General features: G+C 42.0%; 1 protein-coding gene across 2 annotated transcripts in view; it reads left to right on the forward strand.

Annotated features, from left to right (window-relative positions):
• PRLR (prolactin receptor) overlaps positions 1 to 22,807 on the forward strand; it is a 162,434-nt gene that overhangs the window by 114,332 nt on the left and 25,295 nt on the right. For both annotated transcript variants that reach the window (XM_030331478.2, XM_030331501.1), the window contains exon 2: positions 5,430 to 5,491. The gene's annotated coding sequence lies outside the window, so the exon portion shown is untranslated. The remainder of the gene's footprint in view (positions 1 to 5,429; positions 5,492 to 22,807) is intronic.

A 22,807-nucleotide genomic window follows, 5' to 3' on the forward strand; every position in this document is an offset into this window, starting at 1 on the left:
GACAGAGATAGTATGAGTGGGGGAGGGGCAGAGAGAGGGAGAGAAAGAGAATCCCAAGCAGGCTCAACCCTGCCAGGGCAGAGCCATGAGATCATGACCTGAGCAGAAACCAAGAGTCAGACACTTAACCGACCAAGCCACCCAGGCGCCCCCATCTGTTGTGTATCTTAAATTACACATATGAGGGAAATATGATATTTATCTTTCTCTAACTGACTTATTTCACTTAGCATAATACACTGTAGTTCCATCCACATTGTTGCAAATGGCAAGATTTCATTTTTTTGATTGCTGAATAATATTTCATTGTATATATATATATATATATATATATATATATATATATATATATCACATCTTCTTTACCCAGTCATCAGTCAGTGGACATTTGGGCTCTTTTCATAATTTAGCTATTTTTTATAATGCAGCTATAAACATTGGGGTGCATGTGTCCCTTCAAATCAGCATTTTTATATCCTTTGTAGTGCAATTCTGGGTCATAAGGTAGAAGATATTTGTAAATGACCTATTGGATAAAAGGTCAGTATCCAAAATCTGTAAAGAACTTGTCAAAAACTCAACATCCCCCCAAAAAATAATCCGGTGAAGCAATGGGCAGAAGATATGAATAGACACTTTTCCAAAGAAGACATCCAGATAGTTAACAGACAGATGAAAAGATGCTCAACATCACTCATTATCAGAGCAATACAAATCAAAACCGCAATGAGATACCACCTCACACCTGTTAGAATGGCTAAAATGAACAACTCAGGAAACAATAGATGTTGGCAAGAACGCAGAGAAAGGGGAACACTTTTGCACTGTCGATGGGAATGTAAACTGGTGCAGCCACTCTGGAAAACAGTATGGAGTTTACTCAAAAATTAAAAAGAGAGAGAGAGAGGGAGAATGCCTATTAAAATTCTTAGCACAGGGGCGCCTGGGTGGCTCAGTCAGTTAAGTGTCTGACTTCGGCTCAGGTCATGATCTCACAGCTTGGGGGTTCAAGCCCTGCATTAGGCTCTGTGCTGACAGCTCGGAGCCTGGAGCCTGCTTCAGATTCTGTATCTCCCTCTCTCTCTCTGCCCCTCCTCCACTCTCTCTCTCTCTCTCTCTCTCTCTCTCTTTCTCTCTCTCTCTCAAAAAATAAATAAACATTTAAAAAAAGTTTTAAAATTCTTAGCACAGTAGCTGCCATATTTTCAGAACTAGATAAATGTTGACTGTTACATCTATTCTTTTCAGTGAAAATCTCAAGTGTTGAAGCTTATTAGAGATAATTTAACTAATTTAATGACTAGTAGTTATGGCTGTACAGAAGACAAATTAGTTTCATTAATCTGTCAGCAAGATTTTACTTATAGAGCCACATTGACAAAACATGTATCAGTCACACCTACCATGTTTAAAACATTATACTAGGATTTCAGGAGTGGGCAAGACGCAAGGATGGATATGACATAGTCTCTTTCCTCTAGGAACATAAAATCTAGAGGACCCCCTATGTGTGCTGTACTATGCTATGTAAATAAAAATATGAGAGACTGTTGCCTCCCACATCATCTGACTGACTTTTTGTGCTTTGCAGAAAATTATTCTCTAACACTTAACCTTTTGTTTAAAACCTTACAATGAGCAACCCACTGCCTCATGAAACATATCACTCTACTTGGAAATGGTAGTCACCATTGGAAAGATTTTCCTTGAAATTTACCACAAATCTGCCTTTCTCTGGGGCACCTGGGTGGCTCAGTCGGTTAAGCATTCTGACTTTGGCTCAGGTAATAATCTCGCCGTTTGTGATTTTTGAGTCCCACGTCGCGCTCTGTGCTGACCTCTTGGAGCCTGGAGCCTGCTTCAGATTCTGTATCTACCTCTCATGCTGCCCCACCCCCACTTGCGTTCTGTGTCTCTCAAAAATAAATAAACATTTTTAAAATTTTTTAAATCTTAAAAAAAAAAACCTGCCTTTCTGGAATTTCTATACATTGATCCAACTTCTGCCTTCTGGACACACCCAGAAAATTTTTTTTTCCTTTATACATCAGAGGTTAGCTAAGTAAGGCCTACAGGCAAATCCAGCTACTTGTTTGTTTTTGTAAATAAAGTTTTTTGGAACACAGCCAAGCCTATTGGTTTATCTGTTGTCTGTGGCTGCTTTTGCACAGTAACAGACTAGTTGCAATAGAGAACTTATGGCCTCTTTGATCTCTGCTGTATATGGCAGACCTTGAAACAATTAATATGTCTTCACTTAAAGTGGGAAGCCTAGAACTGTGCCTAGATCTCTGGGTAGGAGCTAATGAAGGCTCAATATCACCTCCCTTGTCCTGGACACTGTACTTCTAATTTATGTGGCCAGAGATTAGATTGGCTTTTGACTAACACAGAATACTAGAGTGTATAAAGGACTCCATTTCTGAGATTATTTTCCCCAGGAGCTTCTGTTAAGTTATGCATCCCCACCTTGCAGTGGTGTAGCATAGTGTTAGAAACTATGCACAAAACTTTCCATCTTTCCAGCCTGTCCAGAGAAATCAGAAAACAATTTAGCATATATTAAAGGGCTGTATTGGTCAGGGTCAGACAGGAAGAAGATGTTCTACTCAAGCTAGTGTTTTTTAAGAAAATATAATAAAGAGACCATTGACATACCTGTGGGCAAGGTTGAGAGAACTAACAAGGGAATTTGTCACCACCCTTTCTCCATAAAGGTGAATAGGGAGGGAAGGATTTTGTTGGGACTCGTGAAAGCTGGAGCCATGGAAGAAGGGCTGCCCAACTGGAGCTGCGGGGGTAGAGACACAACCACTGCCAGAACTAAGCTACGAGGAAGGCGGGGAGGGAGGGAAATATTTCCCTGATGTGCTCTTCCCCCACCCTCTGCTGCCATGGATGGAGCCCAACCTGAAGCTAAAGGGCAAGAGGCCACCCAAGTCACCCCCCATAGGGTGTGCCCCCATAGGGCACAGAGCAAGACTGAGTATATGCAGAAGTTGGGGCAGAGAATGACAAAAGCTAAATGATGTGCCAGGTACTTAATAAATGCTGAATGAGTAAACAGATGAATGAATCAAGTGAGCCCAAGGTCTGTTGTTCAATTAATGTTTGTTGAACTGCAAAATGAGTGGGAAGACAGTGATCTCCTTTATGCCCTCTTGCCTCAGAACTATCACTGGTACTGCTTGGCATTCCAGATTTTCTACCCCCAATGGAGCCTTTGTCCTGTGCTCCACTCCCTCTGCACCTTCCCTAGCCTCAGCTGACCACTTAGGGCTTCCTGCAAGAGTGTAAAAAGAGTCTGGATCCTTCTGAACAGACCTAGGACATTATCAAAAAGAGGGCAGTAAGTCCTGAAATTATTCTCAGAATTTTAAATGCATTCTAGAATGTTCAGAGTTTTATAAATGAAAACCAGTGGTGCCTGACTGGCTCAGTTGGTACAGCATGAAACTCTTGATATCAAGGTTGTAAGTTCAAACCCCACATTTGTTATAAAGATTACTTAAAAATAAAATCTTAAAAAAAAAAAGGAAAAGAAAAATTCAGCATCACTGTACTACATGGAGAGAAATTGGTGGCTTTCGAGAAAGCTGCCCCAGACATTTGTGTTACAGACTCTGGATTCACCAGACACCTCATTATCAAGTGCCTTGGGGCTGGCTGTTTGATGTTCAGGTGGCCTTCGTCACATCATAGCCTTCTATTGCAAAGATGTCTGGGCTCTCCATTCATTTTGGTAGTATCAGTAATGTTGAGATAGTGGGGTGTGTGTGAGAGAGATCCTCAGTGGCCCGCTTGTCATGTCCTCCTCCATCAGCTGAATCAGCATGGAGAGTATTCAGCACTTAATTCCTCGAAGGATATTCCTAAGGGTTCTGAATTTTGAAGACATAAAAATTATTTGAAGGCATTATTTGGTCTGCTACTCTAGCTAGACTACTTTATCAAGGAACGTGCAAGACAGGGTCGGGCACTAAATTAGGAATTGCTGTCCACACACCAAAGCAAATTTTAAAAAGTTAAGTGCAGACACGTATGGGCCAATTTTGTATCCAAGTCCTGAAATCGTTTTTGTTCTCACAGTGGTACAACTAGCAGTTGTCACCTTGTGCCCCACAGACTGAGGCCAGTCAGTTTCCAGAGTTTAAAATGTCCTATATAAAACCCAGGGCCAGATATATTGGAAGGAGCAAGGTGGGAACCGTGATCTGTGATGGGCATAGTCTAAGTGGGACAAGCCCATACCTGACAGCCCAATGATCAACTTTGTCCTCACCAAAAGTTAGTCACACTTTGAAAAGCATTCTTCTGCCAGTGCTCCTGTGTTCCATGAGATAGAATCAAACCTGAGCTTCATGTTGGAGTGGCCAAATGCCCAAAGTCAGCCATGGCTGTGATGGGACTTGTGAATAAATTTTACTCAAGGGGCGCCTGGGTGGCGCAGTCGGTTAAGCGTCCGACTTCAGCCAGGTCACGATCTCGCGGTCCGTGAGTTCGAGCCCCGCGTCAGGCTCTGGGCTGATGGCTCAGAGCCTGGAGCCTGTTTCCGATTCTGTGTCTCCCTCTCTCTCTGCCCCTCCCCCGTTCATGCTCTGTCTCTCTCTGTCCCAAAAATAAATAAACGTTGAAAAAAAAAATTAAAAAAAAAAAATTTTACTCAAGGTCTCTAGGACCAAATTTCATAAAACCTATCCCAATTAGGATGACTGTCAAAGTTTGAGTAAGACCTAAAGATTAGATAGTGGTGCTGTATCAGTGTCAATTTTCTGATTTTAATCATTACACTGTTAAGGTAAGAGAATACCCTTATTCTTGGGAAAACACACTGACATATTTAGGGGTTAAGCGGCACCATGACTGAGGTGCCTGGCTGGCTCACTTGGTCAAGCATCTGACTCTTGATTTCATGCAGCTCAGGTGATGATCTCACAGTTCACGAATTTGAGCCCCATGTTGGGCTCTGCACTGATGGTGCAGAGCCTGCTTGGGATTCTCTCTCTCTCTCTCTCTCTTTCTCTCTCTCTGCCCTGCTCTCTCTCTTTCTCTCTCAAAAGAAACAAATAACTTTTAAAAACTTTTTAAAAAGGGGCCTCATGACTGCAACTTATTCTCAAGTGATTCAGAAAAAGTAATAATTTGTGTATGCGGAGACAAAAGAATAAGTTAAATGTAAAATATTTAACTGTTAGGGTATCTGAGTGAAAGGTTTATGGGCTTTTACTTTTTTATGATTTTTGCAACTTTTCTGTACGTTTCAAATTACTTCATAATAAAGTTGCCAAAAAACGAATTGCAAAAAACTAGGGCTGTCATCTGTCACTGAAGTGCAGTGATGGTGGTCAAGCTGGGGCCATAGATTGAGTCAGAAATGATGTCTCCTCTTCTGTCATCCTCAAACTAAGATGAGTCATTTTCTCTTTCAGCTAAAGAACTCTTCTATTCATGGAGGTGAAAACTAAGGAAGGTTTCCACATGAACCCTGAAGGTAAGGGGAACTTGATCACGTGTCCTTCTGTCACATCACCCATCGGTCCTGCTGTCCATTTCAACCAGGGCAGGGACTCACGTATCTTGGCTCACAGAGCAAATAATTCCAAAACAGTCATCATCTACATGGTTTCATGCTGCTGTTCTCAAAGACCCTTTAATCTTCTGAGCCTGTCCTGCTCAGAGAAACCTTCTCTTTTTCTAAAGGTATATACCAAAAATCTCATATCTTTTATGAGAGATTTTTATTTTCTTCTTCTGTTTTCTATACTTGAGAGATTTTCAACAATAACTGTGTTACTTTCAAAATCAGGAAAAGAAATATTATTCTTGTTTTCCCAAGCAGCTCTACATAAATTCTTGCCATAGCTTTCTGTGCCCCTCTTAGTCCCCTAATACTGTCACTGCTGCATGTCTCCTCCCTCCCACCTCAATGACAGACCTCATGGAAAGACTCATATGTGCCAGGCCCTGGATCTTCTCCATCTACCATTAGCAAGGGAAATCATTTCATGGCCCAATGGTCCCCTGAGTCCCAGGCACAATCTGCTGGCTTGGATCTCACAAGCTACTGGTTGCCTCTCCCCACCTACAATACTTTATTGCCATTTTGGCATCGGAATTTGGTAGAAGTATTTAACTCACATTTCCCCTCTTCATCCCAATTCAAATACCATGCCCTTATTCCATCTCCTTAGGATACCAGGCCCAGCAGACAAATCCATCATATGAAGTATTAAGACTCCATTTTACATATGGAGAAATCAAGCCATATGGCTTGCCTCTGTATCTACTACAGTAAAATGGGATCTAGACCCATTGAGACCAACGTGACTGTGTAACCCTGAGAATTCACTCTTGTCTTTCAGAGGAAGTTAAAGACTCTTGAAGATGTGAAACTGACTGGGCCATTGGTAGAAGAAACTTGTGGCCAAAATTGTCCTAGGATTTCCTGAGACCACCTCAGGATATTTACTAGTTTTCCAACATTGAAAAAGTGATAGCCCTTTGAAGGTCATATGGCACTTCACTGTCAAAAACCAAGCCTGAGCTTTCCATTTGGGCCAGAAGTTCTCAACTTGAGCACTGTTAAAATTCTGGGGCAGATAATTCTTTGTCATGGAGGCTGTTCTGCTCATCCCTGAGATCTCAGCAGCATCCCTAACCTCTAGATGCCATTAGGACACCAACCCCACCCTGCTTGTAACAATCAACAATGTCCCCAGTTATTCCCTAAGGTTCCAGGGAGGACAAAATGTCCCCCCTAGTGATGATAATAAAATAACACTTCTAGACATTACCAAATGTCCCCTGGGTAGGGGCAGGGGGAAGCACAATCTGCCCCATGGAGAACCACCACTGTAAGTTACCTCAGCCCAGCAAGAACTTCTGCTTTTCATACAAATGGACTGAAATTCATAGTATCTGGAATAAAATTAACAAAGACTTGCAGAAGGACCGCCATGAGTTGTCAGAATGAATGCTGTGGCACAACAGGACCCTATGCCATAATGTACCCTGCCCAGGAGTATGTGATGACATTGCAGCTGGTGAATCAACCTAGCCAGACAACCAGCCTCTATGTGTTTCTACTTTCTGGGTTTCTGCCCCTTGATGCCAAATGCCTCATAGGATTTGTTTGAGTGAAACACAAGCAAAGGAGAACAGGGTAGCGCTGAATAATGTGAGTAGCCCTTCCATTCATGAGGGCAAAGAGATCCAGAAAAAGCACTGTGTAGTCTTAACTGTGTTGCAAAGCACCAGGGGGATTTGGCTGCTATTTTTTATTTTATAGACCACATTATTGCACTAAAGATTTAGTGATCTCCAGTGATTTCATAAAGTTTGATATTTTTCAACAAGTAGAAACCCATTCTTGGCAGTGGTTTGATGGGAAATCCCTTTTTCCATTCCTCAAAGAGTGTAGAGCAAGTGAGGCTGTGGCCGCAGATCTACCCATGGTACCACGTGGTGAACCAAGGCCCCAAGAATAAATCCCGAAGTACAAGTATTGGAATACAGTCTTCCTGCTCATCTCCAAGCATGACTCTTTTTTCCCTGGCTGTTCTCCGTCCCCCACACCCACCTCTCTTTATCCTCCATCATTTATCCCACTGAGTGTTTGGTTTGAAAGGCTACCTCTGCTACCCATGAGTATCTCTGAAAACACAGGCAAGAATCTAAGAACAGTTGCACGGTTGTCCAAGAAAAGCAGAAATACGGCTCAGTTTCAGGGTGAGAAGAACATCCAGAAAGCAATGTTCTTAAAGGAATCCAGGGAGAAAAATCTCTCTAAAAGAGAGATTGCAGTTCCTGGCCAGGATTCCACCAAAAGTGCCACAGTCCATTTTATGGCCTTTAATCTGGTTTTTGGTCTCTTTACCTTAATTATTAACCCTTCAGTCTTGTCCCAATGTGATCACTCCCTAACAAGCTCTCCCTAGCAACCTCCTCCCAAGGGTGGAACAGAACGTCACTCTGACTGGCATGCCAGGTTCTTTTGCAAGAGCTTGGCATCCTCTGGGCTCTCCCCATTCCATCTCTCCCACATCCAGCCTTTTCCCAAGCTCCCATCTGCACAACTCTGACCTGATTGCAGTGATGGAGGTATTGAACTCCAGCCCCACTGTGTCCAGTACACTAGCCATTAGCCACATGCAGCAATTTACATGTAAATTCTTTGAAAATAACTTTTAAAACTCAGTTCCTCAGTCACACTGGCTACATTTCAAATGCTCAATAGCCACATACTCCTCTAGCCTGAGGCTGTTACTGGCAATGGGGAGTTCTGGAAAGGAGGTTCTGGAGAAGAAGCCTAAAATTACCAGTTGTGTAGGGAGGGATAGGAAAGAGTACAAGGAACAAAATTCCAAAGGGGAAATGAAGGGGGACCAAAGGAAAACTGGATATCCTTTGCCAAAGGCCCAAACCTAACCAAATATACATCTACTCCATCACAAAGCTCTCTATGTTGACACTTGCAAATAAAGGAGTCACTGGGGTCAGCTTTGGGTCCTGCTTCCTTCATTGTATGGCCCCTGGATTCTGTGGGCTCCTTTTGAAGCAAGAGACAAAAGCAAAGGGGAAAATGTAACCAGCAGTGTCTGCCATGCCCAGTTATACCCAGAGCTGTGGATAGGAAGGAGGGGCTTTCTACCCCTCATCCCTGAAGCAACCTCCCCAGAGAAGCCCCTGTTTCCTCCACCAGGTCACATCTTCCCACTGTTGGCTTGAATGGCACCTGCAGAACTCCCTTAATACTTGTGTCAAGTACATGTAAGTGTTTTACTAGCTTCTCTCCACTACCAGACTAAGTACTAAGGGGGTTGTTTGAGCAAAACACCATGTTCTCAGGGCCCTGCCCATGCCTGTTGCACCATAGATGCTCAGTGAATATTTGTTGAAAGATGGATTGATGAGTGGATGGGTGGATGGATAAATGGATGGGTGAGTGTTCTAGCCACTACACTAGGTATACCCTGCCTTTTTCTGAAAATGCATTAAAAAGGGCTGAATTTTGGTTTTCCTTCTTCCTCCCCATTCTCACTTACTGGGTCTGTCCTGCGAGTATTTATTGTTCCACCCCCAATCCCAGCCTAATTCAAGGACCTTGGCCATTACATCTTTGATTGGACAAGTGAATTTTTGTTAAGAAAGGGCTTCTTCTGAGGGAAGCTGAGTAAAGGGGAAAGAAGAAAAAAGAGTGAATATAAGCCGCTAAGAGAGACAAGTAATTATCTTGCTGCATCAGTAGCTCACATGTTTTGAATGAAGAAGCATGTTTGAAAGAACATATTGTACATGACTGAGAAGGGTTGATTTAATCCAGTAGAGATGGGATGTGCTTGTATAAGAGATGGACCAAAGTGAGGGGAGATAAGGGGACTTGGGGACTGGTAGTGGTTTCAAGAGGTGGCAGAGATGCTCTGACTTTCTGACAACAGGCAAGGAGGTGGGGCTTTAACCCTTGCACCCATTTGCTGCCCCACCTCCCCACCATCCTTTGAACTTCCAGATCCTCCTACTTTATATACCAAGGATGACCAGAAGCTGAGGGGCCAAGGTAAAACAAGTGCCCAGCTTCTGAGAGAACCTTACTGAACTTCTTAAACCACCTGAATAAGATGACCCCACCCTTCTCTGAGGCTCTGAAAGAGTTTTCCCATGAAATTGCCTTTCAACAACTTGTCAGAAGCTTAATGGCAAATAAAATATCCCTGGGTATTTTAAATAACCCTCAGGTGGACACAGTAATGGAATTCAGAGAAGTGGAGAGAATTCTTAAAAACAAAGGAACAGGCTGTGGGACATCAGGAACTATTGTGAGGTGCCTGGATGGCTCCATCAGTTGAGCATCTGACTCTTGATATTGGCTCAGGTCATGGTCCCAGGATCATGAGATAGAGCCCCTCATGAGGCTCTGTGCTGAGCATGGAGCCTGCTTGAGATTCTCTCTCTCTCTGCCCCTCTCCTACTCACACATGCACCAGTACAGGGTCTCTCTCTCTCTCTGTCTCTCTCTCTCTCTCTCTCAAAAATAAATAAACATTTTCAAAAAGTTGAAAAAAAAAGAACTATTGCAATCACTCTTTACTGTTTGGTGGGAGACGGGGCTCATGCTCAACCACACACACTAACACAGGGAGATTGGCTGTCAGCAGCTGCTGAAACTTTTGCCACAATGCAAATAAGCCATTTCTGTATTCCCCAAGTGGGGACCTTTTCCATGTATTTACACCATGAAAGGACAGGTTTTTATTAGGAGATTGTTTTTGTGGTATTAAAATTTTTTACTGAGACTTCCCCCCCTCAATTATAAAAGTAATAACTTTTTTTGTTGTTTGTTTTTAATTTTATTTTTTGTTTTTTAAAATTTACATCCAAATTAGTTAGCATATAGTGAAACAATGATTTCAGGAGTAGACTCCTTAATGCCCCTTACCCATTTAGCCCATCTCCCCCCCCACAACCCTGCCAGTAACCCTCAGTTTGTTCTCCATATTTATGAGTCTCTTCTGTTTTGTCCCCCTCCCTGTTTTTATATTATTTTTGTTTCCCTTCCCTTATGTTCATCTGTTTTGTCTCTTAAAGTCCTCATATGAGTGAAGTCATAGGATTTTTGTCTTTCTGGGACCAATTTCACTTAGCATAATACCCTCCAGTTCCATCCACGTAGTTGCAAATGGCAGTATTTCATTCTTTTTTGATTTCCAAGTAATACTCCATTGTGTATGTATGTGTGTGTGTGTATATATATATATATATATACATATATATATACACCACATTTTCTTTATCCATTCATCCATAGGTGGACATTTGAGCTCTTTCCATACTTTGGCTATTGTTGGTAGTGCTGCTATAAAGATGGAGGTGCATGTGTCCCTTCAAAACAACATACCTGTATCCCTTGGATAAATACCTAGTAGTGCAATTGCTGGGTTGCAGGGTAGTTCTATTTTTAATTTTTTGAGGAACCTCCAGACTTTTCCAGAGTGGCTGCACCAGTTTGCATTCCCACCAGCAGACATTCACAGAGGTTCAAAGAAAAGGCTGGATTATAATGGGGTCTTTTAGGCAGTCTTCAGAAATGCATTCCAGAAATCCAGGTGTTTATCAGCCCCTCTGCTTAGGCAAACCCATGGAAAACATCCAAGCCATTTATATTTTGACTTGTAAATAAATTGGCCGTTAACATAACTTTGAGTGTCAGCAAAGCAGCAAACTTCCCTTTCAAATCATGTTGTTCTTGTGGTAATATTAAAATTTATTTCTGTCTCTAATGGCGAGTTGAGAAGCATGGGAATGCAACAATAGGATGTCTGCCAGGCCAAGGATGACAATCATTGTGGATAATCTTCCAAGAAGAGTGTTACAAAGAAAATGAGAGATTGACTAACTTTTTGAATATTGACTTCTTAATCTTTTCTTTCCCTTTGGTGGTCTCAGAGAGGGCTGTCTGGAAGACATAACATCAATTATATGTTGTGCCGTGAGGTGATGTTACTATTGTAAAGCGGTGAGTCAGCAATGACTTACCAGGTTCTGCCAGGCCAAGGTCATGGTGGCCAGGTATGCAGATATTTGCACAGGCCCACTCTACCTCTGTGAGCAAATACGTTGGTACAGGAAGCCTAGCAACCAATGGAGAGCTAGACCTACTGTTTGTTATGCTAATGGTATGGGAAACTTATTAAGAAATACATGGAGAGATCCTTTTAAGATTGACAATGGCACTTGCTTCTTGAGATGTTAAGCATATTTCAGCAGATTTTTCTAAGTGCAGCTGTCTTACTTTGGGATACAGAAACGCATCAGTATTCAAAGCTCACTTAGAAAGCAACCACATCTTTGTTAGCTTTGTTACCCATCCGTCTTTGAGTTCAAATTAATACACATGAACAGCTTCATTGGAAGAATCAGTAGGGTCTCATATCTCTCAGTAATGGGAAGGGCTTGTTGATTAATGGGAAGAACATGTTGCAGAGCTCAAGGTCAAGTGCTTTTTCAGTGGCTCTGTGAATTAAATAACGTATTATATGTGGCCTTATAAACTATTTGGTCAGTCATCCAACAAGTGCTGTTGAACACCTGTGAACATACAAATGTGACGGTGTGAGGGAGCTAAAAATGTAGAGGAAGCAAGACAGGTTACTCTGAGACTTTGATGGTGGTATTCATGATGGATCAGCCGTAGGCCAGATGTCAGAGATTTCCCACTTATTTGTAGGCCTGCTGCTTGGTTAAATATAGTAGCTGCCATCTCAGTCACTACAATGCCCAGCCTCTTTGTATCTTGGAAGCTTAATAACCAAGGGTTTACTTGTCACCCAAGTCACAGTTCATTGGGCATCAGCAGGGGATGCAGGATCCTTCCATCTATTGGCTATGCTTGGCTCTTAGGACCTTTAAGTCCTTAATTTCATCTTCCTCTGGCCAGTAATGGGTGAGAGAAAGAGAGAGAATGAATGAGCAAGTGAGAATGTGTGGAAAGTTTTAAATACCAGGACCAGATTAGAAGTACATCACTTCTGCTCACTTTCAGATGCCACAACTCAGTCACCTGATCCCACCTAATTACAAGGGCTTCAATGAGGTGATCTTTAACTATGTGCCCAGAAAGAAAAGGAGAATCAAATTTCTGATGGACAGCAGAAGTTTTTATCATTCCTGGGAATGGTCTTCCAGGATTCTGAGATGGTAGGGAAAAGTAAATAAAGAGGAAAAATGCTTTCACACATTCTTGAGAATTTCTTCTTAGGCATGTTAACTTTCTCAGGTATGCACACAGCCTACTGTCAATGCTTTAAAGATTCTCCCATCAGGCACTTGACCAATGCATTTCATCTTTCCAAGCCTCAGTTGCCCCATATAGAAAAGTGAGAGGTTGGGTCCGAATCTTTTCAAGCCCTTTTTCCTTTCATATCCAAAATTCTAGAACTTCTGCTGTCCGTTTTCTCCTGAGACAAATAAGCAGGGAGGCAGGAAGCCAATGCCACTAGGGCAATAATTTATTTTTTATTTTAACTTTAATTTCTGTTCTTACTTCCCAAGCCCAGGTTTCTAGAAATTAAAATGTATATAATAGGGGCACCTGGGTGGCTCAGTAGTTAAGCATCTGACTTTGGCTCAGGTCATGACCTCACCGTTCATGAGTTTGAGCCCTGCTTCGGGTGAGCTTGAGCCCCAGTCTGACCTCTGCGCTGACAGTGCAGAGCCTGCATGGGATTCTATCCCTCTCTCTCTGCCCCTCACTCACTTGCAACCGCTCTCAAAAAAAAATTTTATATATATATACATATATATATATATATATATATGTATGTATATATAATAGACAAGGTTGTTACCAATATAATAGTGATTTTTTATGGCAAAATAAAGTTTTGTGTGTGGGTGAATAGCACATTCACACACACGTATATAACACACACAAAGGTTCCTCTCTGAAAAAATAATCTTGTTTGAACAGTCTTGCAAAACATATTCTCCTCCTACTCTCCTGCCCTGTGTTAGTCAGTTTTGTAGTGATAACATACAGTACTATTTCAGTGGCTTACAACAACATTTGCTTTTTGCTCACTTTATGTAAAAACAGAGGATCCACTGTGGGCTGGCAGTGGCTGTGCTAGGATGGGATGGACTCTGCTAGGCTTATCTAGGTTCCACCTGTCTTCTCATTCTAGAACCCAGACTAAGGGAGTAGCCACTATCTGGGACATCCTGAGGGCATGTGGAGAACAAGAACAAGAAGGCCTAAGCCAAATCATGCAATTGTTTAAGACTTCTGTTCACACAGCAAAAACAATTACAACCATTCACATTCCATTGACCAAAGCTTTCCACATGGCATTGAAATGGGATGTGTGTTCCTCCCACAGGATATAGGATTATGTTCAATGACAATGGATGGCAATATGCAATCCTGTGACTGTGAGAGAGAAAGTATTTGAGGATTATAATCCAGTCTGCTTATACTCCCACTACCTCCATTGAAGTTCTAAATGCAACACTTTTCATGGAGACGAAACCACTGTACCTCCCTCCTTCTGTGGTGGAAAGTTCTTGGGTTAGAGACAGTTAGGAGGGAGAAGCCATCAGCCCCAGGGAAATACAGGGATTAGCTAGTCCTCATTATAGGCTGGCACTGTTTTAAGCTCATTGCCAAAAGTGACTCATCTGATCTTCATAACAGCTTTATGAAGTCGGTCCTAGTATTATTCCCATTTTACAGAAGAGGAAACTAAGGCACAAAGAAGTTAAGTAAGTTGCCTGTGAACACACATCTCGTCAGTGGCAGAAACAGGATTCCAACCCAGATGTTCTGGCTCCAAAATCCCTGCTCGTAAACACAATGAAGGGAAGAGAAATGGATGGTTCCGACGCCATGGGTGAGCTGGTTGCTAGTAAGCTATGCTTTTAGGGGAGACATAATAATAATGTCTGAAAGGGGCAGACATTATTTCAGTAAGACATTGCAAGTATGTTTTTCAAAACATACCAAAAAACTGGACATTCTCAGATCATTGGGATATAGGCCACTGTCCTAGGCACCATCCTGCATAATCTCTTCTCTCATGGAGTATACACATTAGTGGAGGGAGACACACTATTGACAAATAGCTAAGGAAAAAATATCATAGGTCATATGATGTTAAGTGCCATGGAAAACAATTAAGCGGGACCAGGGAATGAAGAATACAGAGCAGTGCTGGAGATGGATTGCAATTTAAAGATTGTGGTCAGTGCAAACCTTGCTAATGTGACATTTGAACAATGGTACAAAAGAAGTAAGGGAGATCAGTGTTTGATGAATGAATAAATGAATGCTCAAGCAGATCTAGCTATCCCCATGAGCCTTAAAAAAAAAAAAAAGGATTATTTATTACTTTACATACCCACCCAAGCTATCCTCTCCCCTGGTGTAAGTCAAGCTCCTCTTCTCTCTCAACTGGCTGTGGCAACACCCATTCCACCAAAGGATTTCCTACAGGACAGAAGGGGATATTGGGAATATGCAGAGGTCATTGTTCACATTGTTCTGGGGCGGCGGGGGGGTGGGGAGGGTGGGATGAGAGGAGAGGGGTTGATTTAGGTTGCTGTTAGTACATCTAATATTGCATCTCAGAGAAGGCTGAGCATATTTTGCTCAACGAGGTAGTGAGCCAGATACAAAAACAGACGGAGCTAATAGAATTACTGATCAATGAGCAAATGAGAGAGTGTGAAGACTTTGGTGGTGTGCAGAGATTAACCTGACTAATATCAAGACTGCAAAAGGTCAGAAGAGTATTTGCTTTCCTGCTCTCCCTCTCTCTAGAAATGAGAGGGGTCCGATCAGGAGGAGCCAGGACGTACAAAGCAACCATCCCCCCAAGAACTTTTAAGAAGTTCCAGGGGCACCTGGTAGCTCAGAGGTTAAGTGTCCCACTCTTGGTTTCGGCTCAGGTCATGATCTCCCAGTTGATAGGTTCGAGCCCTGCATCAGACTCTGCACTGACAGAGTGAAGCTTGCTTGGGATTTTCTCTTTCCCTTTCTTTCTCTGCCACTCCCTTGCTCATGCTCTCTCTCTCAAAATAAATAAACTTAAAAATTAAAACCAAGTTCCTTATGTGGTCCTAATGGAAATCCTGGATTGAAAACCACTGATTTCTGTGTAGCAGCTATATAAAACACAATCCACAATTTATGGTGTTTTTTTAAAACGTTATTAGTTGATAGATGATCTCAAAAGAAACTAATTACCGTGAAAATCAGGCCAACGTTTTCCACCATCTGTCCAAAGCGTGCCCTTGTTGGGGAGGATTGCAACTCACCCACATGTTATTCTTGTCTTCAAGCTAAGCAGGCTGCGCAAACACAAGCCTCCCTCCAGTCAGAGATGCTGCTGGGATGCTGTAGCCAGTGAGTGGAAGTGGTGTAAGCAATGCCTCCAGCCATGGGGATGCATTCAGCGCTCTGCTTATTTTTTTTTTTAACGTTCACTTATTTTTGAGAAAAAGAGTGCGTGTGGGAGAGGCAGAGAGAGAGAAGGAGACAGAGGATCTGAGTCATGCTCCTCGCACTGACAGCAGAGATCCCAATGCGGGGCTCAAACTCACAAACCCTGAGATCATGACCTGAAATCGGCTGAAATCGGATGCTCAGCTGACTGAGCCACCCAGGTGTCCCCAGCGCTCTGCTTTATTAAAGGGACTCCAGTGCAAAGGCACATGCAGGACAGGTGGCAGTTTACAGGCGGCAGGAGCCAGAAGAGCTTTCTATCGAAGCCCCTATATGTGATACCAATCCCAGGGTCCGCTCCAGCTTAGACAAACGCAGCCTCTGCGGATCATCTGCCTCTCACAGCATGGCACACGCCTCCTGCTGGATGCATCTTCACAGAGCACAGTCTTCACCAACTTCTCCCCGGGTGGCACCTCTGGGAGTCCTGGGAGAGGAGGGAGGGAGGGCATCTGTAATCAGAGGTGGGCATTTTATATCGGTCTCTGTATTGTTTCTAATAGCTTTCACACAGCCATGATGTTCTGACTAAACTGCTGGGCTCTCATGGGATGGTCGTTTTATGTAAAACTAGTTCCCTTGTGGCAAGTTCCAGAAGTTTCCCACCAAAGGATATCTCACAATAGGGAATAAGATGGAAAACTGAGAAGCGATAAAATGTGAACTGGATAATTGCAGTGATAAAAAATAATAATAACGGATGGTCACGTGAGCAAGGGCCCTGCTATGGAAGTTCACAGGCAAATGTGTAAATATGTTGTCTGGGCTCTGGACAGATAAACATGTGGGCACACGTTTGCATGCGGGCACACGTTTGCATGCCTTCGTTTCCCACACTCAGACCAGGGTTCCCGAGCACTACTTCTCCAGCTTTGCGGGTCTGCCTCAAAGAGCCGCTGCCACGTTCTCCTTAAAGCTTCTTCCCTCCTCTCTCAAAGACAGAAGACTAAGCTGGCTCCACATCTGGTGTTTGATAACACTAACATAGGACCTGTTCTCTTGTATGCAAAGTGTCATCCCATATCTTGGATTCACTTACTCATTCTACAGGCAGTCACTGACTGTTGACTTTGGGCAAAGTTTACATAATGGTCTTAATCTTGAGCCTTAATCTCCACCTCCTGATGCTCTCCCCACCCTACACAAAGTATGTCTTCTGGTTTCCAAACTAAATGTTGGCATTCTGTATTGGAAAGATGAGTGGGACTCCTGGAAATCAAAGCGTACCTATGGGGTTCTCTCCCTGTTATTTTAGCCTCAGGCCATGTAACCCGGGTGGAACAGCAGGTAAAGAGACCTGGTGGGCAGAGAACCCCAACCAGGCAGACCCCAAAGGAGGCACCTAATACGTTTCCTAACGCTAAAAACAATGGATCAATGCATGTAAAATTTGTTCCCAAGACGTAAATCTTTTTACATTTTTAGGACAAGAGAGACATTTGAAATTTGATTTGCATTCAAGTCAGGAGATGTGGCAGGCAGTGTCCTAACCATTTATGGTGGCAGACTCAAAATGAGGGGGGGAAGGCAAGAGGATCTGAGGTGCTCAGAGCTTCCTGACCATCGGAGACTTGTTTTTTTTTTTTTTAATTTCCTGTATTCTTGTTCAAAGTTTCTTCTTAGAGTTAATAAACTCAAAAGTGTTGAGACTTGAAATTGATTCATATCTGTACAACATTCTTAATTGTGAAAATACTCTTTACTGGGTATCTAGAAAAATACAGCAAATGGATGATAGTTTTTGTTCTGATTTTTTCTTAGTGTAAAATGTAAATATATAAGAATGTAAATATTCAGAATAACTTACTTGAAACACATTTTACCCAACAAAACTCATCAGGTCATTTGTTCTTATTTACTATTTACTATTTTTTTCATTGTTCCATCCAATTTATATGCTGCAAAATTGTGGGCTTTTTCTATTTCATCCCTTTTTGGTAAATAAGGTAAATATATCCATTTAAAATCAGGAGCTTCGTCAAATTTTATTTTCTAATTTCTTATGTCTTTTATTCAATGCGTTTAAACCAACCAACCAAAAAAATAAATAAAACCAGTTCACCCATTTTTCCCACCCCCACCCCTCCACCTCTGGCAACCACCAATCTGTTCTCTACATCTAGGAGCTTAATTTTATAGATATAGATAGATGACAGATATTTTTTTTTTTAGATTCCATATATAAGAGAGATCACACGGTATTTGCCTTGCCATGTGAGTTTTGATCAGTCTTAACAAAATCCACAGTTTGCCAAAGCCTGGAACAACTCAAATATCCATCAAGTGGAGAATGAATAAATAAATTTATTTATGGTCTTTCATTCAATATGACATTAGGGAAGATAAATGAGATGCAGTGAAAATGAATTTTGTAAAATGACAAAAATTATAAAATTTTGTAAATTTTGTGAAAGGGTAAGTCATTCAGCATTGTGGAATTAATGAAATTAAAGAAGCCAGACACACAAGCTCAGAAAATGCATGTTGTGTGATTCCAATTCTATAAAGTCCAAAAGTAGGCAAAAGTCAACTGTGGTGTTAGAAGTCAGAGGAATGGTTTCTGTTGAGTGGGTAGAGATTGGGAGGAGACGCTAGGGGACCTTCTGGGGTGCTATTAGTGGTCTATTTGTTAACCTGGTTATAACATGGGCATATTCACTTTGCAATAATTCATTGAAGAGAATACTTATGATTTGGGCAAATCTTATGTGTGACAGTCTTTAAAGAAATCCAAATCTTGAATTGGGCCCTACTTGTATCCATCAAGAATTGAGCTTGCCAGAGCTACGTAGGTCCTCAGAACAACTGCCTAGCATGATGATCCATTTCTAGAGTCAGGGGAAGTGAGTCAAAATTCTGAATAGAACACTGGGACAATAGTGGCAGATGAGGCAGGCCAGGTTGGGTACTGCACTCAGGGGATCACCAGGTTTTGGGGAGCAAGTCCCACAGAGCGGTAGAGCTGAAATCCCTGGCATTCAAGATTGGTTCAGGGGCTAAGTAGGGCAGAATATGCAGATGGTGAGTACACAGTAGGTCTACCAGTGGATAGACAATGGGGAGTGGTGCATTGGGAACTGAGAGCTGTTATTTTTAACTCTCAGGGGCCACATGGCCTCCCCTCCTATGGTTCACCCTTTCCACTCTGGACAGTGGAATCAGCCCACACTGTGGGACTGTGGCCCTGATTTTCCATCCAGGGAGAGTAGGTCTTGTTTCTTATAAAGGCAAGCTGTGAGGCCTAAATTTCCAGACTTTTTTTTTTCCAACTGTTGGCATGTGTAGAAGAGACTTGGCTTAATGGAAGAGGGTGATGAAGGGAAGCTTTCAGAAAACATGGCCTGGACAGCATCAGCGTTGATGCAGAACAAAAATGAGGAAGAAGGGAGATTTTGTGGAGATCATACCACTGTGGGACATAGCATTGTGGGAAAGTATATTTGAATAAGATAATTAGAGGTGGGAGAGCATGAAGATGGGGTGGGGCCTGGTCTTTGAGGATTCAGAAGCAAGGCAGCTAGTCATGGACAGCTGTGGCTGACTTCCCACAGACCTGCTCTTCATTTCCAAATCTTGAACTTTTATTTTTATTATTTGAGGGTTTTTTTTAATATAATTTATTGACAAGTTGGCTAACATACAGTGTATACAGTGTGCTCTTGGTTTTAGGGATAGATTCTCATGATTCATTGCTTACATACAACACCCGGTACTCATCCCAACAAGTGCCCTCCTCAATGCCCATCACCCATTTTTCCCTTTCCCCCTCCCCACTCCATCAACCCTCAGTTTGTTCTCTGTATTTCAGAGTCTCTTATGATTTTTCTCCCTCTGTTTGAAACTATTTTTTCCCCTTCCCTTCCCCCATGGTCTTCTGTTAAGTTTCTCAAGTTCCACATATGAATGAAAACATATGATATCTTTCTCTGACTGATTTATTTCACTTAGCATAATACCCTTCAGTTCCATCCACGTTGTTGCAAATAGCAGGATTTATTCTTTCTCATTGCCAAGTAGTATTCCATTGTATATATAAACCACATATTCTTTTTTTTTCAATATATGAAGTTTATTGTCAAACTGGTTTCCATACAACACCCAGTGCTCATCCCAAAAGGTGCCCTCCTCAATACCCATCACCCACCCTCCCCTCCCTCCCACCCCCCATCAACCCTCAGTTTATTCTCCGTTTTCAAGAGTCTCTTATGCTTTGGCTCTCTTCCACTCTAACCTCTTTTTTTTTTTTCCTTCCCCTCCCTCATGGGTTTCTGTTAAGTTTCTCAGGATCCACATAAGAGTGAAACCATATGGTATCTGTCTTTCTCTGTATGGCTTATTTCACTTAGCATCACACTCTCCAGTTCCATCCCCGTTGCTACAAAGGGCCATATTTCATTCTTTCTCATTGCCACGTAGTATTCCATTGTATATATAAACCACAATTTCTTTATCCATTCATCAATTGATGGACATTTCGGCTCTTTCCATAATTTGGCTATTGTTGAGAGTGCTGCTATAAACATTGGGGTACAAGTGCCCCTATGCATCAGTACTCCTGTATCCCTTGGGTAAATTCCTAGCAGTGCTATTCTGGGTCATAGGGTAGGTCTATTTTTAATTTTTTGAGGAACCTCCACACTGTTTTCCAGAGTGGCTGCACCAATTTGCATTCCCACCAACAGTGCAAGAGGGTTCCCGTTTCTCCACATCCTTTCCAGCATCTATAGTCTCCTGATTTGTTCATTTTGGCCACTCTGACTGGCGTGAGGTGATATCTGAGTGTGGTTTTGATTTGTATTTCCCTGATGAGGAGCGACGTGGAGCATCTTTTCATGTGCCTGTTGGCCATCCGGATGTCTTCTTTAGAGAAGTGTCTATTCATGTTTTCTGCCCATTTCTTCACTGGGTTATTTGTTTTTCGGGGGTGGAGTTTGGTGAGCTCTTTATAGATTTTGGATACTAGCCCTTTGTCCGATATGTCATTTGCAAATATCTTTTCCCATTCTGTTGGTTGCCTTTTAGTTTTGTTGGTTGTTTCCTTTGCTGTGCAGAAGCTTTTTATCTTTATAAGGTCCCAGTAGTTCATTTTTGCTTTTAATTCCCTTGCCTTTGGGGATGTGTCAAGTAAGAAATTGCTATGGCTGAGGTCAGAGAGGTCTTTTCCTGATTTCTCCTCTAGGGTTTTGATGGTTTCCTATCTCACATTCAGGTCCTTTATCCATTTTGAGTTTATTTTTGTGAATGGTGTGAGAAAGTGGTCTAGTTTCATTCTTCTGCATGTTGCTGTCCAGTTCTCCCAGCACCATTTGTTAAAGAGACTGTCTTTTTTCCATTGGATATTCTTTCCTGCTTTGTCAAAGATTAGTTGGCCATATGTTTGTGGGTTTAGTTCTGGGGTTTCTATTCTATTCCATTGGTCTGTGTGTCTGTTTTTGTGCCAATACCATGCTGTCTTGATGATTACAGCTTTGTAGTAGAGGCTAAAGTCTGGGGTTGTGATGCCTCCTGCTTTGGTCTTCTTCTTCAAAATTACTTTGGCTATTCGGGGCTTTTTGTGGTTCCATATGAATTTTAGGATTGCTTGTTCTAGTTTTGAGAAGAATGCTGGTGCAATTTTGATTGGGATTGCATTGAATGTGTAGATAGCTTTGGGTAGTATTGACATTTTGACAATATTTATTCTTCCAATCCATAAGCATGGAATGTTTTTCCATTTATTTATATCTTCTTCAATTTCCTTCATAAGCTTTCTATAGTTTTCAGCATACAGATCTTTTACATCTTTGGTTAGATTTATTCCTAGGTATTTTATGCTTCTTGAAAACCACATATTCTTTATCCATTCATCAGTTGATGGACATTTGGGCTCTTTCCATAATTTGGCTATTGTTGATAGCACTGCTATAAACATTGGGGGTACATGTGCCCCTATGAATCAGCACTCCTGTATCCTTTGGATAAATTTAGTAGTGCTATTGCTGGGTCATAGGGTAATTCTATTTTTAGTTTTTTGAGGAAACTCCACACTGTTTTTCAGAGCAACTGCACCACTTTGCATTCCCACCAACAGTGCAAGAGGGTTCCCGTTTCTCCACATCTTCACCAACATCTGTTTCCTGAATTCTTTTTTTTTTTTTTTTTAATTTTTTTTAACGTTTATTTATTTTTGAGACAGAGAGAGACAGAGCATGAACGGGGGAGGGGCAGAGAGAGAGGGAGACACAGAATCGGAAACAGGCTCCAGGCTCTGAGCCATCAGCCCAGAGCCTGACGCGGGGCTCGAACCCACGGACCGCGAGATCGTGACCTGAGCCGAAGTCGGACGCTTAACCGACTGAGCCACCCAGGCGCCCCTGTTTCCTGAATTCTTAATTTTAGCCACTCTGACTGGTGTGAGGTGGTATCTCAATGTGATTTTGATTTATATTTCCCTGATGATGAGTGATGGTGAGCATGTTTTCATGTGTCTGTTGGCCATCTGGATGTCTTCTTTGGAAAAGTGTCTATTCATATCTTCTGCCCATTTCTTCACTGAATTATTTGTTTTTCAGGTGTTGAGTTTGGTAAGTTCTTTTTAGATTTTGGTTACTAACCCTTTATCCGATATGTCATTTGCAAATATCTTCTCCCGTTCCATCGGTTGCCTTTTAGTTTTGTTGATTGTTCTCTTGGCTGTGCAGGAACTTTTTACCTTGATGAGATCCCAGTAGTTCATTTTTGCTTCTATTTTCCTTGCCTTTGGAGACTTGTCAAGCAAGAAATTGCTGCAGCCGAAGTCAAAGAGGTTGCTTTCTCCTCCAGGGTTTTGAT

Source organism: Lynx canadensis, chromosome A1, assembly GCF_007474595.2.
Source record: "Lynx canadensis isolate LIC74 chromosome A1, mLynCan4.pri.v2, whole genome shotgun sequence".
Taxonomy (NCBI): Eukaryota; Metazoa; Chordata; class Mammalia; order Carnivora; family Felidae; genus Lynx; species Lynx canadensis.